Raw genomic sequence first — 17582 nt, forward strand, 5'->3', positions numbered from 1 at the left:
CAACTTTTCCCCAAGGACAGCTAAACTTGCAAAATACAACCCTGAAACAAGGTTCTTCAGCTGATATATATACTGCCATCTGCAACAATACACTGACTGTATCCATTTTGTTAAGACATAAGATTTATCCAAGCATTGCAAGACTATACTGATGCTAAGCCACTGAAATTTATTATGCTGTAAGTCTGCTGTGTTTACTAGAAACAGAATCCCATTCATTTTTGCCTCGAAAAGATCTCAGCCACGGAGGCAAAGAAAGTTAACATTGAGCACATGTGAAAGAAATCAACTCTGTGAGTATAGTGATCATAAACGATGAATCACATACATAATTTTAGCTTAAGTAAGGAAAGTATCTAAATTTGATTCCAAATAGCTGGTAACTACAGGTGACACCACAATCCACTCAGCTGTTTGAGAGGCGGAGACATCCAATCATTAAAAATTAATCAATCTGCCAGTATTGCATATAATCACACATTACTGCAGTTCATTAAGTCTTGCACCATTTCATACATGTTCAGACACATACCAGATTAAGAAAAATTATAAAGAGTAATCTATTTGTGTTTATATTGCATTTCAAATTCCTGAGCTATAAAACATTCTAATTAAAGCAAATAATTAATAAGGTAAGCAGCTCACATAGCAAGGGAAATAAAATAAAGACACAAAGGGTGAGAAACTGAATCATCTAGATCATATTACACTGAATAACCTATTGCTTTATTTTAGAAAACCAAATACATAAAATACGAGATTTTTCTCCAGAAAAACACGTCATTCAGGGCTATCACTGAATGAAGTTGCATTTTTCTAGGATCAATATAAAATTTCCTTTGAAGTAACTAAGAAATAAGTTTAACATCCTTATATATCTGTCTTTATTCTTCAGATTTCTTTTGATCATGGAACACTGTACAGCAGAGATGCTGTTTGCCTACACGGTCCAGTCCAAACTCTGCTTGTGGCTGACAATCTCTGTGCTTAACAGCTTATTTCTGAGTAGCTAAAACAATTACATTACAGAATAGGTGAATAAGTGTGATTTCCCTGCTCTATTTGTTAAACATAAAGCTAAATTCATCTTGTAGTAGAGCCTTCATTAAGACAATCTGTTCTTCAGTTCTACCACATCCATGTTCCTGGAGTTATATTTGCACATCACACACAAGCCTATGTACCATGGTAACACTGTTCTAAACTATTAAATGCTACAGGCAAAAACACTTTTTATAGACTTAAGAACTTTTTATAGATTTAAGAATCTAGGGGCAAGAACCATCTCACAAATCCATGTAGAAGACATGGCATAAAGGCAAATAATTAATTTTCAAAAACCCAAATGAATTCACCATTTGTGTTATAACAATCCTCCAAGAGCAATTATTTTGTAGTGTTCGTTGTCTACAAGTAGTGCTAACAATTTCAATACGGCTCTGCAGGATCACAGTGATCAACTTTAAAACATGAGAAGGTGAAAACATGTGATTAAAGGGGGCTTTTATAAAAAGTTCATTGGCACATTCAAATTTAACTACAGAATTTTCTGACTACTGCTTCTACAGCAAATAAAAAATGGGGATGTAACATCAAATACTGGATGCAAGGATGAAAATTTTCTACACCTTCACCAAGATTCAGAATTGAAGATACTCATGTGAAATTGTGGTAATCATGGCATCTACATACATAAAGCATTTAAGGTTCCACTACAGAAATGCATGCAGACTTTTGCATTTCTGTAGTTCTTGCAGGTGCCAGCAAAGCACTGTTCTTTATAAGAGGCTGCTAATCCCCAGTATAGCATGGATTGTGTTATCCAGGGCTAGGTTTGTTTCTTCTCTAAAGTAGCCAAACTTTAGAACACATTAGGTGACTGGTGTACCAGGACATTTGCTACCTACCATCTGCTGCAATAGAACAACTCAAAGCGATTCTACTTGGAAAAAACATGCTTGAGCCATATTCTGACAAGAACTGAAACCCTGTCAATATGACTCCTGCCCTTCTGGGTTCTTACCCCACTACACTAAATCTGCAAATCCACACAAATACTGCTCAATAGAACAGAAGACACAGACCAGACTAAGAATCATTCCCCCCATGGTGAACCTACCTTAAATGTGTATTGGATTACAGCCTCAGTAATTTTAAGTTTTGCTAGCCATAAATAAAACTACGATTTTTGGGAATTGGGAATTTATGTATCACTTCTTCAACTGGCAAAGTAAAAAGCAAAACAAAGCAAGAAATTATGAACAACATAGTAAGCTTCCTCTAGGATGGAGACATAAGGAGACATTTAACCATTTATGGTAAACATAAATGATATTTATGGAGACATAAGTGATATTTAACCATATATGGTTATAACCAATTAATGGTTATAAGAGCAATTCTATGTACTTTTCATAAAAAAAGGCAAATTCATATTTTCTTATTCATCAAAATATGAAGTAAATGTCATCAACAATAAATTGATTTTGAATAAGAAGTATATTCTTCATATACATCTCTTGTGTAAATTATTGCTGGTCTCAGAAATAAGAACCATGGGATTTTCAACAATCAGACCTGCTTTTCTAAGCAAGATGCGCTGGTTCCTTCATTTACTTTTTGCCTAAGTTAATTGCCAATAAGGCAACAGTAAGATATCTTCTGTCTAAAATAAAGTTAATTACACACTTCTACTGTTATCTGATTTCTTAATTACATAAAGAGCATAAATTTTTGTACCGTTGCATAAAATCCCAGTGCTGGTGGGAAAATGACCATTTTATAGATGTTTTCTTTATTTTAATTTCTAAAAAAGAACACTTTCACTAATTCTTGTCAAGACAGAGATCAACCACTTTTTAAAAAAGACTACACTTTTAAAAAGTGTAAAGCACTGTATTAAACACTTCCTGCTGCACCATAGTTTCCTCTCAATGCTCTTGAATTCCCTGGCTGTTCTACTTGCAAGATTTAATTATGCCTGGGAGTTACAAGACATGATAGAGACAAAGACTGGCAAACAGGGCTGCTGTTGACTTTTATACTCCCCATGCTATATCAACTTGGCCCTAAACACTTTAATGCTCTGCTCATCTCCAGATTAGCTAAGCCATGGGCTCCCATTATGATTTCAACTTCAACCAAATCAGAAAAAAGCAGGTGATTAAGATACTGCCTCAGCTTCCAGTTTTTCCAATCTAACACTTCTTTTTTTCTTATTCCTGACATTTTAACTGTGCATGTACACACATACATACATACATAGACATACACACGATTCAGAAGGTGTTGGAGTTGCACTGATCTAATAACACCCTTCTCCAGCCCTGCAAAAAAGAAGCCTTCTTTTATCTTCTCTAGAGAATCAACTCTTAGGTAACGGAGCCACTGACTGCAAAATGATAACTCCTTGCTACCTTTTCCAAGTATAAAAAGCACATTTGAGAAACTGAAACTACACCTGGGCTGGATGTTCAGAATGATCCTCTCCAACGACTTTCAGGCAAGATGAAAGGGTATTAGGAGGTTTCGGTTAAAAATAACCTATTAGAGAAGTACTATAAGAAATACTGGAAGAACTCCATGTACTTTGGAGACAATGCCACATGCAACACCTGCTTGTCACACAACAACAAAGCGTTTCCATGCTTTAAGAACAGTAAGCAAAACTCAAACTGTCATACTTAAAACAGTAATTTACAGGATGTGGAATAACCCCCGGGGGTACAAAATTTACATAGCATCTACAGTTTTCTTCCTCCACGAACACACAGCTTCCCTTTCTCTCTTGTGGAACCCGCCTGCTCCCGACCTCGGGGGCTGCCCTGCCCGTCTGGCCGCCTAGCAATCCCGGAGCGGGGCGTACGAGCCAGGCCGAGCCCGACCGGCTGGGCACCACCGGTGCGGCCGCGGAGCCTGGGGAAGGACGGCCGCTCCCGCGGGGTGACACGTCGAACGGGACAGAGCGTGAGGCGCGGCCCGGCCCTCCCCGAACCTGGGCCCAGCGGCTGCCCCGGCCTGGCCCATCCCTCACCTGCCGGCGGCGCCGCTGCGGCCGTAGGGGCGTCGTGCTGCAAGGGACGGGAGGGCAGAACGTAGGGAAGGGAAAAGTGGACGGAGGAGGCCGGGCGGGGCGTCGCCGGCGGCTCTCTCAAGCTTTATTTTCTTCCTTCTCCGGTAGCAGTAGAAACCGGAAGCGCCGGGCCGGAAAGAGAATGACGGCGGCGGTCCTTCTAGGCCTTCATGTCTATGGTCACAGCTATGGCAACCACCGCCAGCACCGCCCCGGAGGCTGCTCCAGCTCCGCCAAGTGTCGTGCCCGTGAGATCCGGCCGCCTGCTGGGAGAGCAGCCGGAGCGGCAGAGAAGGAGCGTGCTCGTCTGTGGGCGCGGATGAGCGCGCCTGGGAGACGCTGCTCGGTGCCATGGCAGAGGCTTTGCCCGAGCCCACAGTGAGGAGGAAAAAGAGCATATCTATCGAGGAGAAAATTGACATCATAAGCGCTGTGGAGAGCGGCAAGAAAAAGGCGGACATTGCAGCCAAGTATGGCATAAAGAAGAACTCCCTGTCTTCGATTATGAAGAATAAGGAAAAAGTTTTGGAAGCCTTTGAAACTTTAGGGTTTGATCCTAAAAGGAAAAGACTGAGGACTGCTTTTCATGCCGACCTGGAGGAGGCATTAATGAAGTGGTACAGAATTGCACAGTGCTTGAATGTGCCAATCAGTGGCCGTATGTTGCGCCTCAAGGCGAATGATTTTGCCCAGAAGCTTGGACACAGTGATTTTATATGCAGCAATGGCTGGCTCGATCGTTTCAAGTCGAGGTATGGTTTAGTTTTCAGAGCTGAGCCTGTAAAAGCAGCTGCTGCTCCTGCAGTGGGTGCTCCAACTCCTTGGTACCAAAATGTGCTTCGTTATTTTTTAAATTATTATCAGCCAAAAAATGTGTTTTACATACAGGAGACTAAATTGTTGTATCAGATGTTACCACATAACACGTTTGCATTTAAAGGGGAAACTTGCTCTGTAGGTAAACAAAGCAAAGAGAGCATTACTGTAGTGGTGGGTACAAATATGGCTGGCTCTGAGAAACTCCCACTGCTCATTATAGGAAAAAACAAAAATCAATGTTCTTTAGAAGATGTGAAAGCGCTGCCAGTGAATTATGAAGTAAATGATGGGGCATGCATGACTTCAGGAGTATTTGAACAGTGGTTGCATAAACTTGATAACAGATTTCAAGCACAGCAGCGCCAAGTGGTTATTCTTGTTGATTCTCTCCCACCTCACACAGAAGTAAAGAACCTCATGACTGTCAAATTAGTTTTCTTTCCTCCAGACTCTTCTTCATGTATAGTTATGAAAGAAAGGATTATCAGAAGTCTGAAGGTTAAGTACAGACGCTGTCTTATCAAGAGATTTGTTGACTGTGTAGAAAGTAATAAAGAGTTTATGCTGACCCTTCTTGATGCAATTGAGATGCTCCACCTGTGCTGGAGGGAAGTAACACCAGAGACTATTGCAAAAAGTTACAATGGAGCAACTTTCAAATTAGAAACTGAGATAAATTATAATGACAATGAGGTTGAAAGTGATTTTGATTTGATTGCATATGCACGTGCAGCTGGAGTAGAGTTTCCAGAGGGTTTGTCTTTGGAAGAATGTGCAGCTCTAGATGATGACTTGGTAACTTATGAAGTGCCCACAAATAATGAAAGAATGTGTGCCAAAGAAAGTGCATCAAATAAAGCTGAGGCGTTTGTTGGTGCTGAGGATAAGGATGAAGGTCATCGACTTCAGGGAGCTGAACAGCTTTTACCATCCAAAAACGAGGCTTTAAGTGCTCTGGATACCCTTTGGAAGTTTCTCAGAAGTCAAGACACAGATGATTCTCTTTACGATTCCCTAGCTGACTTGGAGAATTTTATTCAACATGTAGCATGTGAATAAATATTTTAGCGAAGTGGGAAGGCATATAATTGGAAAAAAGAAATTACATAATCAAAGATAGTTAAATAACAAGCATTGCTGAAATGTTCTCTGGTGTGTTTTGCTCAGGTGCCTAGAAGAACATAACAAAACCATGAAAAAGGGATATGAACTGAAATTTTCCACAAAATCAGGAACAAAAACCACATATTTGAAGTGGAGAGAAGGAGTAAGCTGAACTCTTAAAATGCTGACTGTGGAGGCAAAAGAAATTCTTTGAGCAGTTTGGTGCAGTCAGGATAAGCTGTTGACCACTTGGAATTCTTTCTTCAAGCAAAGACTGGCACTTCTACACAAAAATAATTTCACTAGTGTTTTAGTAAATACTTATCACCTTTTGCTTATTTAAATATTTAAATATTAAAAACCCATATGCTTTTGATATGTAAACATAAAATTGAATAACACAGAAAATACATGCTTAAGTTCTGAGAAGTAAGGCATTTTAAAAAGAAATATTTTTTGCCCATCATCCAGAATTCTGGCTATCATTTACTCTTGCAGCAGGTGATGAACAGCAGAAAGTTACCACAGCTTTGAATATGTTATTTTGTTTTCTTAAAACTGCTCATGTGTGGATGGATACACTCGAATGGTATAGTCATTTTCCAAGAGTCAAAAGGCAAACAAACCTTTCTAGGTCTTTGAAGAGGTCAAAAAGGAAGGTCATTTTCTCCTTTTCAGCCTTTTTGGTGCATAGATTTAATGTAGGTATTTCTGTGCAACTCTATGTATTTCTACAGTAAATTGAGAAAAAAAACCAAACAGTATCTGCAGTAAAAACCTCACTGAACTCATATTTTATTTTCAATACTTGGAGACTTTGCTGTAGGATTCAATGCACTGATGTGATTTATCACTATAAGTCCCATTAACAAGGGTGCTGTTAGCATGATTGCAGTGTGAAATTGTGTAAATCACAGTACATTTAAATGTCTTGGATTATGCATTTCAAACAATGTCATTATATCAGAGCCAAAATCCATTGTGTATATGACCTGGCTTTTTTCAAAACCTGTTTTAAATCTTTTCCATATCTGTCAATTTGATTTTTTTTCAAAAGTTGTAGATAATAATTTTTCTAATTTAGAGGAAGAAGAAAATATTTTATGGATGGCCTTTGGGAAGCCTGCATAGTAAAAAAATCTATTATGCTGCCTATAATTAAACTATGAGAAAAACTTGTGCATTTGTGAATCTTCAGTTTTAAATAAATAGTTTGGTTATAGCTTTGTTTACTTTTTTTTCTGGTGTAGGACAACCTATCAATTTGTGAAATAATTTCAGAAAATGTATCAGATTGTTGGAAGACAAGGAAAATATTAGGATTGGTGAGAAAAAGCTTTTGGCTGTATGAATGTTTTACTAGAACCCCTTTCACAAACTTTTGGTTTATTGTTATGAAATATATTATATGAATTCCATCCAAAGCATATTCAGATTAAATTAGAAATTTCTGTTGAAATCCCAATAAATTAAGTCCTACATGGAGATTTATAGATTCTGTGAAAAAGGTATACTCCTTTGAATTCTCTCTTATAGGTATTTAAAATACAAAATCTTTTAAATTAGCAATCTGTGTCACATTCTGTTTGCTTAAATACTTTAGAACAAGCTTATGAAAAGTACTTTCTATTCTGAATAAGCTTATTTCTATTCTGACTAAGCTTATTTGAAGTTCAGCTAAATCCCACACACATCTGCAGATAATTTACCTATAGTAATCTTTTGATTTAAAATCTATTTATTTGCAGCAGCTTCTCCTGCTAAAGTCAAGTTTAGGGAAAAATTCCTCTTATCCATATAGTAAATGTGTAATTTGTTGTGATTTGACTCCATGTAGCTCTCACAGGCCTGGGTTCTGGATAAAGAAACTCTGTTACTTTCTGAGAGAATTCAGAGTGTGAAAGTGTTGGATCTGAATGGGAAAGACTCACATATGTAAGCAGCAAATCTTGGTTAAACAAGGGTTCACTCTACAGGAAATCTAACTTTTGCAAGAAGAGGCTTAGAAAATCAGGAGATGGGAAATAATGTAATTAGCTGGAAAGGAAGGAAGTGAATTACTGAGTGTTGTCATACTCCCTCATAAAAACAACAGGAAGGATTTACTAATTTGGCCTGAACTTTGAAGGTGGGTTGGGGAACTTGCTTTATAAAACATACAGCCTGTATCTTTAGAGAATACATGACTTTTTCTTCATTCTGAGAAACCAAGCTAAAATGCACTTGCTGAAACTGGTTCTGTAAGTCAGACACTTTATATTCTAACACTATAGCTTTCAAAATTATTTAGGAGCCCAAATATTTCTCCTCACTTGGGTTTTGGTCACATTTATAGTGAGTGAAAATGAAATCCGTTCTGAAGTTGTTGCTGTTTCAGGTGTTTGTCCTGGGGAGATGCAGACACCCCGATCTGAAATGCTAACAGCAGAGAAGGAAGCTGTGTAAATGTTTAGCCTGTACACACACTTTGAGCTGGAGGTTTCTTTACATTGTCTAAGTAAACGACCAGGACACAGGCTTTTTACCTCTTTGAGTGGTAGCTTTTGGAAGGAGAGGAAGAATGAAGCTTTAGACTACATCATATTTAAAATGTAGAACCTTTTCTACAAAAGGCAGGTGACTAAGGCTGTTGTTTGCTTTAATATTTTAATATTAGTATGGACAGCAGTGTGCTTTTTCTCTGTAGCTTTTCTTTTATGCTATGGTTGGATAGTGATTATGTTCTTCAGTGAGGTTGCTTTTGGTAACCTAAAAGTCACATAGCTGTGTTACAATGCTGCATTAAAAAGACTGAAGGCTAGCTCAAACATTAGCTAGTATCTATCAAGTTTTTCATTCAAAGCTACGTCTTTTGTTGTTTATTTTTGCTCTTTGCTATTTCAATAGCTGTTTGTGAGACTTCAGATATTTGTGCTGTGTTCTGCTTTGTAGCAAGCCCATATGGCCTGAGATCATAGAAAAGGGCAGATGGAACATAAAAAAGGGGGAGTTAAAGGTAGGATCCTGGTCTATTGAGATTCCCCTGCAGGAACTCAAGGAGAATTTTTAAGTCAGGTTAAGCAGAATCTTTTATTAAAAAACAGCATTGAGAGTCCTCTGTAAGTCCATCTCCATATATAATTTAACTCACAGAAATTATTATGTGAGGTAACACCATAAGTTCTCTGAATTCTGGATAGCAAGAAATGGCCACCCACAATTCAGCTCCACTTAAAAATTGACACGCTTGGTTCTTCCCCAGAGCTAATGACACATGATCTATGTAAACTTTCACTGCCCTACCCAGAGCTCATTGACATTCAGTAAGCAAATAGACTTTTGCTAGAGACAAGGCAAGGCTGAAACAGCATTTCTGCAGAGTCTAGATATTTCAGTAAGAGTAAGATGAGCTTGAAAATTGACATGGCTTTCAGAAGTTAACAGAGACACTTGGTAATATGAAATTTGACATCTAATTTAGAGATATTTACTATGTGCTGTTACCAACAACTCCTAAACTATTTTTGAAAACTGGCACAATGGATATCAGTTTTACTGCTCTGAGAAAAAGTGTCTGTGAGTGTTACATGTATACTCAACACATGGCAAAGGCAAACAATTCAAATTTGAATTACAGTTCAATTCTAGTAAAGACAAACCCTTAATTCTCTATGAGAGCTGAAGGTGACCAGACTCAGTGCATTATACAGTGAACATCTACAGAGAAGCAGGAGCAGATGTGGCAATTGCTATAGGCATACAACAGCAGGACAGAAATACAAGTACAGGCAGACAGACCTATAGGCTCTTGGCTCTGATGTTGAAAGAATACAAACAGCTATCCAAAGCCCCATCAGGAGACTTCCCATATATGCCCTATTACCAACCCAATCTTTTCAAAAAGCAATAGAAATTATCTTTTGAACCAAAAGAAATTTAGGGTTTGATAATTTCTTGCCAAGTTGGCAATGCTGTTTTTCGTACCCTTTCACCATATAGAAGCTAGCAGCAGCAATCCAAACTAGAAAAGGTAAAGCTAAAGTAAATGTATAATAAAACTTGTAATTTTTTGTGTCCCATCCTCACCTGGTCTTCACTCATCTCATGCAGATTTAGGTGCCCTAAATTATACGACACTTTCGGAGCTTTGTCAAAGTCTAATCTGGTGCCAACAACTTGGCTGCCAGAGCTAACAGAAGAACATTTGGCAAATATAATGCTTGGGTGACTAGAAATCATGTTGCAATTGTATCTTAAATATTCATGGTTTAATAGCTTTAGTAAAGTGACTTGATCATTCCCTAACAATATCTACACCATTATTTCTACCTAGCCATAATGTATATGTGCAACTCCAAACCTGCATCCTTGTGAAATGCCTGTGATGATCTGTTGAGGAGTAATACTGGGATGGCAGATGGCATCCTGCACAATGAGATTATATGAAACTTACATTAATGTAAGCTTCCTAAGGCATTATTTGAAATGGGGATTAGGTAGCTTTATTAAAAACTTCCTTCAGATTATCCTCTCACCTCATCTCACGGGTGAAGAACCCAGTGGCTTGCACTGATGCGGCCTCACAAAGGAGATTATTTTGAATAGTGTTCTTTGAGGGGAGGTCTGTTGAGTTCAGAAGCATATTGACCAGTAATAATTAGGAACAAAATCTGCAATGTGTAGAAAACAGCCTATAGGATCCAGCCATTGGGAGGTTTAACTGCTGCTCTGCCTCCCAAGTGGGCTGAGCCAGCCTCTTTATTAGGATGCTGAGTCCTCAAGCAAGGCACATATTTGTGAAATTACATCCTCCAAAAGCAGCAATGCAGGTACTGGTTTGCTTTTAATCATTCATCTTTCTTCTTCCTGCCTGCCATTCGAGCTCCTCAGAGATTAAAAATTCCCTGTCAGCTGTGTGCCTGATCTGATCAATCCCCCGGTTTAGAAACCTGGAATGGTTCTGCACCATCCATCCTCAGGATTTACAGGCTTAAATATAGCACCTATATTTAGCAGGCTTTTGGGTTGTTTTTTTTGTTTTTGTTGAGTATCAGATACTTGCATTCTCTAAAAGCATTTCCAGGTCTAATGGGAAAAGAATGAGTTGTGAACCTCAAATGAATTCCATGTTTCTCTCTCTGTGGAGATAAAATTATAAGAATTTAAACCATGCTGAGATCTGCCCTTATTTGCATTCAAGAAGGGTGTAGACTCAAGTTAGGTGTGGACTGACTTTTGCAGACGTGGTAGAAGACATAAAGCTTCACAATTTAGTACTCAGAACCAAAATGGATTAAGAGAGGAATTATATATTCACTTCCAGGAAGCATGTATTTCCTATAGGATCCTATCTACAATTTTTTCCATCAGGGGTTTCATTAGCAGGAATTAGTTAGGACTGACTTCTTTCATTCTTACTAAGTCTGCCCATGACTGGCTGAATGCCAGTTCTTACAGAATTTTAGTATTGCTTGCCTCATACTTAGGATACACCTAAGTATAAAACTTGTACCTTCTGACAGACGATCAAGCCTCAGAGAGCAGGATATAGGCAAGATAGCAGCCTGTCAGAACCATGATCTTCTCACTTCAGACCACACTTGGTACACCTACCTACATGCATGGACAGATGCATAGAAAATGAGCCACTGGAGTTAAGGGGTATCAGTCTGTGTACTGCTATTAGGATGTGTAATTGGGCTGCTAGTATATATACTGAAGTATATTTCAATGTTACAGCTGTCTAAAGCAAACAAAAAAATATTTACTGAAGCTATGCCATCCTGTACTGTCATCACAGATACTGATCAAAATGCGGATCCACCTGAAAATGCGCTGCAGTGCATACAACCTAGCTCTTAGAAAAGGATTTCTCCCCATATCAGACTCAATTAGAAAGCCAAATTTATGATTTCTTTTTTTCAGGTAGTCTTGCAGCACCGCAGTCAGCTATACTGAACCGAAAGTTAGATTTAAACACATTGGTGTTGAGAAGCAATGCTTTCTGCTACAAATGCCCTCAGCATATCTCTCCCTGGGTTGTGACTGATGGCATTTTGGATGCATATCACCAAAAGATACTATCACCTGTATGAAGACATGGTCAGTAATTAAATACACCCTGTGTTGAGACTGGGTTTTCAGTGAAATAAGAATTGTAGGCAAGACACTACTCACATTTCCATCTTAAAATAAGGGTGCAGAGATATGATTTTCCAGGTTTCAGCATGGTTTCTGATTTCAGATTCTAGACAAAAGTGTAAAATTTGTGAAACATCTTCCTTGGCACTGCAAAGGATGTTGAAAACTTCTTGAGTTAGCAATATATGGATTTACTATAATCACCCTGACAAAGGGATGTATCATATATTAGCATCTGTGATAGTCAAATAGTATTAAAACATAATGCTATACCGAAAGTGCTTTGACTGATTTTTTTTTTAAATATGTGTTTCAAAAATATGTTTATTTTCTAATAATTAGCTACGGTTCATTGTTTCAGTCCTAATTTCCACTTGCATAGAGGAACAGACAAAGTTTCTTTAGGGCCACTAACACATTTTGATTCAGGGGCCTGGAGTTAAACAGGCACAGTCTCAAAACACAGGCTAAGAGGCTTCCAAACAGCCTTAATTTAGCCTCTCACTTGCATACACATTATAAATACAGTCTCTCTGCAGACTATCCCAGTTTTTTTCCTTTAATATCCATCTGTTTAAAGCTGGATGCTGTTTTTTTAATTCTACTGGGACTATTAATATGCTTAAATATGTCCTCAAATTCTGCAAAGCTGGACTGTGGCAGGACTGGAGGCTGCTGCCATGATTTTAAATGTTGTTTCTTAACCCTACTTCATAACCTCTTTCATAACCCTACCCTAGAACTGAGCACTTGGGTTAGGTCCTTTAAAGGTATTTAAATGACAAACCATGGAAAATAAATTTTTAAAATAATCTAGGAACAAAATTTGTCCCAGATCAGATAGCTGTACTCTTAAATTTAGTTAGTGGTTATTTGCATTTTTAGGTATCTGAGAAGCTTTTTAAAAGTTTGTCTTTAATGTTTCTTTAGAGTCTGAACTCTATATAAACTATTTGTGAAGTAAAGGTCAGTAATTACAGTGAAAATATGCAAAGGAAAAAGTCTATAACATTTAATTCAAGAATGGAAAAAGGAACCTAGATGGGAGGATCAAATGAGAGCTGCCACAACCTAAAAATGTACCAAGCAACATTTAAGCAGCATTATTTTAGGAGATCAAAGATTATCTTCAGATGCTTTAGGTGTGGCTGGAAAAATTTTAGTACTCACATTACATTTTGGATGTGCTGGTGTGTGTTTTTATGATCTAGTATTCCTGACAGTATGTGCTTTTCAGATTTTATTGTCTTCTTATGAATTGTTCACCACTGAAAAAATACCTTCAGACATCCAGCTGAAGCACCCTAGTAATGAAAGTAAGGAGGATTTTAAAAAATCTAGTTTACTTTCTCTCAAGTAGCTTGTCTCTACTCTTCATTTCACTAAATTCCTCAGTGATTGCACCTGAGACAGATTTCTGTTTGGTTTTAAATCCTTTACTCCATCAATCTCACTTCTTGTTATCTCTTTAAGAGAAATATTTCAATTTCTGCAGAGCACTGTGGGTTTTTTTCAGGCCAGATCTTAAGCTAGCATCGACTTGTAAGTGACAATTTCTGAGTAGACATCTCCATGTAAGACATGCAGCACTGGAATTTCATGTAAAGATAATTCACCAGTTGAAGGCTTTTTTCCCTGTTTTTAAGCTGCTGATCATGCATCTATCAAGCAAACTGGCACATGAAAGCCTGTGACCAAATAAGGTTCTGATCCTTGCATAGTACACCCATGCAAAGATACCCACCTATGAATATGTTTATTCTCTCATTCCCAGGAGCAGCCACAGAGAATTTCCATTCTCCAAGGTTTTTTTTCTAAATTGCATGGATACTGCTTCTAGCATTACATTTGTATTGTCTGCCATGTGTCTGTCTGTGCTGGGAGGTCTACTGCTCTCCTGTGCCTGCTCAGCCATTTCTGTGCAAAACAGCTTTATTCCTGATACCAGAGACTCGGGAGTCAGCTCCTGATCTGAACAGGCTTTTGAACACACTCACATTCCCCATGTGAGGTATCTCAAGGAAGTTAATTTTTCCTAGTTTATTACATGGCTCATTTTTTGGGGTCCATTTCTGGTCAGATAGGTTCTCAACCCTGACTGAGAGTGGAAGGGGACCCTCTTCTGACAACAGAGTTGCAGTGCCCAATGACCCATTTGTACCTTTATTTAGGACTTGGATTGTTATCATCAGCTGTGTACTTAATACAAGTTTGGGATACTGCATCCCAACAGAAAATTTGTATTTCTGTTCCTATAATTTCGGTCTCTAATTCCATTAGTGTAAACCCTAATACAACGTATGCATAATTATTTTCAAAGAATGATACAAATCTTCAACTAATAAATCCCTGTGCTGTTCCACAAAGAAACAAAAGCCTGATCTTTCATAAATAAAAGGCCAGGAAGGTGACCCAAGCCTTTTTAAAAACTGATGCTTTTTATTTCAGTTTCATTCCAGCACTGGCCTTGTAAGAATAAAATACAAAAGATTAATAAATTGTAAATTTCCCTCACAGTAGTGGTATGTTACAATGAATAAAAGTGCCTGAAAATTTCATTCTCAGAATTGCATTGCACAGGCCTTGGCTGCTTGTCTGAGATGCTCATGGCTTCATGTCTCATGAGGCTGCTCTGCACAGTTTTGAAAATAAGTGGGGCACAGCATCCTGGCCCCAAAACCTGGGTTTTCTATATTAAAACGGACAGTTTTGGGGGCAAAAATGGCTACAATCACTGTTGGAGCCCATGAGCACTCCGAAGTTGCAAACTTAGGAGAAAACTCTAATTATTTAGCTACCAAAAGGAATGTGAACCTGGTAGCATTGAGGTAAGTGCAGGCTTTAAAAAAAAAACCAACCCAAACCCTAAAGTTGTACCTCGAGGCGTTCATCCCACCTTTATCCAAGCTGCATTGAGACAAAGATAGACCTCATGGAGTCCTACCTAGATTTCAAGGATGGGAGTTCAGGAAAGTTGTGTGAAGGATTTTATTGGTGAATCCCCACTAGGCTAGAAGAAAGATCTGCTGGAGACTACCTACATCAGCTAGTAATTATGTTTGTCTTTGGTCAAATAACAAGATGACTTTGCTGACCAGACATTGTCCTTTTGGAAGTACAGTTTCAGCTGTGGATTTTGCCTGAGGGAAAGCTGAGCTTCCAGGAGGAGACATCTTTCAAAACACAGTCAGTACTACAACGGAATGGAGGCATCATCTATTTTAGGAATTTACACAAGTTACAAATAACTTAGGAATCTTTCAGCATGTGCAAAATGTATAATCTATTACTGCTTTCCCAAAAATGAGTAGGAAATAAGTGTACAGCTACACTTCAATATGTCTGCCAATGCTCTCTATGCACCCTGAGGCCTCTTCCATTTCAGAGATTTTTGATCTTAGAAGTCTCTAATTGAACCCATTTTTTATTTTGTTAAAGGAAACTTAGATGCAACCATCTCAATATTTTAAGTATAATTTTGTAGATACAAACGTGGATATTTTCAAGTTGAGTTTTGTATTTTGTTTTTGTTCCTATTGAAATATTCAGAATATTGTTGGCATGAAATAGAAGCCTGTATTACGCACATGGAAGGAAAAAAAAAAAAAAGAAAATAAAAGACAATTACAAGTCCAGTTAAGCAAAGAGAGTCTTAAAATTGGCATACACTTGTTTTTATGCTTTTATTGTCACTCTCATTTTAGTTATATTACATTGTTCCAGTTAGGGATAATATTTCATTGTTCTAAGTTTTGTTCTAATTTATACTGGTGACATTGGTTTCAGAAAGATCTAAAACTTTTCCTGAAGCACCTCTGTGGCTGAAGTAAAATGTAACTTGTCTTTTCATATAATCTAAATTTGAGTTTGTTGGAAAGAGAGTTTTGTCATCTGCAAGTCAGTCAGGCATTGCTTGCTCTGAAACAAATGCAACTGTGATTACAGTTCCAGATCCCCATGAGATTTCTACACAAGGATGGATTTTAGCCTTGATTCTGCAAATCATTCTCAGCTCAGCACCCCACAGAAGTGCCATTGCAGCTGACATGCTGGCTGACTCAATAAGGTGCCTATGGGCTTTGCACAAACTCCTTTGCTTTGATGTTTGATTTTGGTTTTTTGGGTTTTTTTTGTTTTTTTCCTAAATGTTGCAGTGAATTGCAATTTTCCATTCTTTCACAGCTACTTGTGGGAAAATTTTATTTGTCCTTTCTCAACATATGTCAGAGACAGAAACAAGTCATTAAGGGACTAGCAGAAGTTGGCTGGCTGTAGCATCTGCCTGCACTTCAGAGCAGGTGGATTAGCTGCTGAAAACTGCAGCAGACAAGCTGCACTAGCAGGTTTGTAATAAAAGGTCTGCAACTAACCATCAGCTTGCCACCTCACTTGAAAAGGTTTAGCTGTTGTTGTTCTCACAGGAAAAAGGAACAAGAAGAGCATGCAATGGTTGCAGCATTGCAATAGATTTCTGTTTTTCTGAAAATGTCACTCTGATGACATCCTGTAATCTCAGTGTTGCAAATTCTTCTCTATTAGGGAAGAACATTAGCAAACAGCCTAATTTTGTGTTCAGAAATGCCCTTTATACTCTAAAAACCAATGAAACAGTAACATTGAACATGTAGTGTTTTATCTGTAAATTTGTGGATCCTAGTAAATACACTAAGACCTATGAAATTATCATACAAAAATCGTCCATGACTGAAGCTGCATGGGTTTCCAAATGCACAAGTTTGTTTTGCAGCAAAGTTGTCACTACAACTTTGTTTTCTGAATTTTAGCTATGAAGAGAGACACATGAGACTGAAGACAACAACCAAGGCAAAGGTACTGACCCTGCTTCCCAGGCAGGCCAAAAGGAGCCTTCTGGGAGTACTTCAGGGAAGTACGATCCCAATGCTGCTGGGGATGGACTGAGGTAACTGCCCTTGCTTGAGAGTCTGATCTGTCAGCATCCAAAATACTTTATTCCTTCTTCTCTACAATTAAAAAAAAAAACCCCAAAAAATAGTCAAATGCATGCCAAACTGCCTTCGTATCCCTCTAAAATCTTAATTACAAGTTACTGGCCAAGAGTCACGTTTCTTGTAACTTTTACTTCTTGCTTTTATTTGCCTTAGAAATCATACTTGTGTACACAGCAGATGGCAGTCTTGCTTTCAGGGGGCAGTGATGAGTTGTTAGCCAAACATTTGTCAATAATAGTTGATAGGAACTTGAGGGGAAATGCTAAATTTCTATGTAGAAAGACTGAAAGAGAAAAGAGAAAAATATATAGTTCTTTGCATTAGAAATATGGTGTAAAAATGCAGCAAAGGTACAAAACAAACACAAATTCTTTCTTGCTTTTCCTTCCAGTTTCTCTGTCTAGGTTTATGTTTTCGTAATGGATAAGCAAGCTGGGCTGAGTCTACCAAATGGGGCAAAACCACAAATATGCAGGGCAGGATAAATCAGAAGAACA

At 38.1% G+C, this 17582-nt stretch overlaps 2 protein-coding genes across 7 annotated transcripts in view; one reads left to right on the forward strand and one right to left on the reverse strand.

Annotated features, from left to right (window-relative positions):
* Window positions 1-4202, reverse strand: part of ARFIP1 (ARF interacting protein 1) — a 41996-nt gene extending 37794 nt beyond the window's left edge. For 2 of the 6 annotated variants that reach the window (XM_079305458.1, XM_079305454.1), the window contains exon 1: window positions 4034-4190. The gene's annotated coding sequence lies outside the window, so the exon portion shown is untranslated. Of the gene's footprint in view, window positions 1-4033 lie in introns of all 6 variants that reach the window. The other 4 variants (XM_079305455.1, XM_079305457.1, XM_079305459.1 and 1 more) reach the window with 4 other exon arrangements.
* A 3683-nt stretch (window positions 4203-7885) lies between these two features.
* Window positions 7886-17582, forward strand: part of TMEM154 (transmembrane protein 154) — a 52438-nt gene continuing 42741 nt past the window's right edge. The window contains 1 exon segment of the mRNA XM_079305477.1: window positions 7886-8123. The gene's annotated coding sequence lies outside the window, so the exon portion shown is untranslated.

Source organism: Erithacus rubecula (genome assembly GCF_903797595.1).
Source record: "Erithacus rubecula genome assembly, chromosome: 5".
NCBI lineage: Eukaryota > Metazoa > Chordata > Aves > Passeriformes > Muscicapidae > Erithacus > Erithacus rubecula.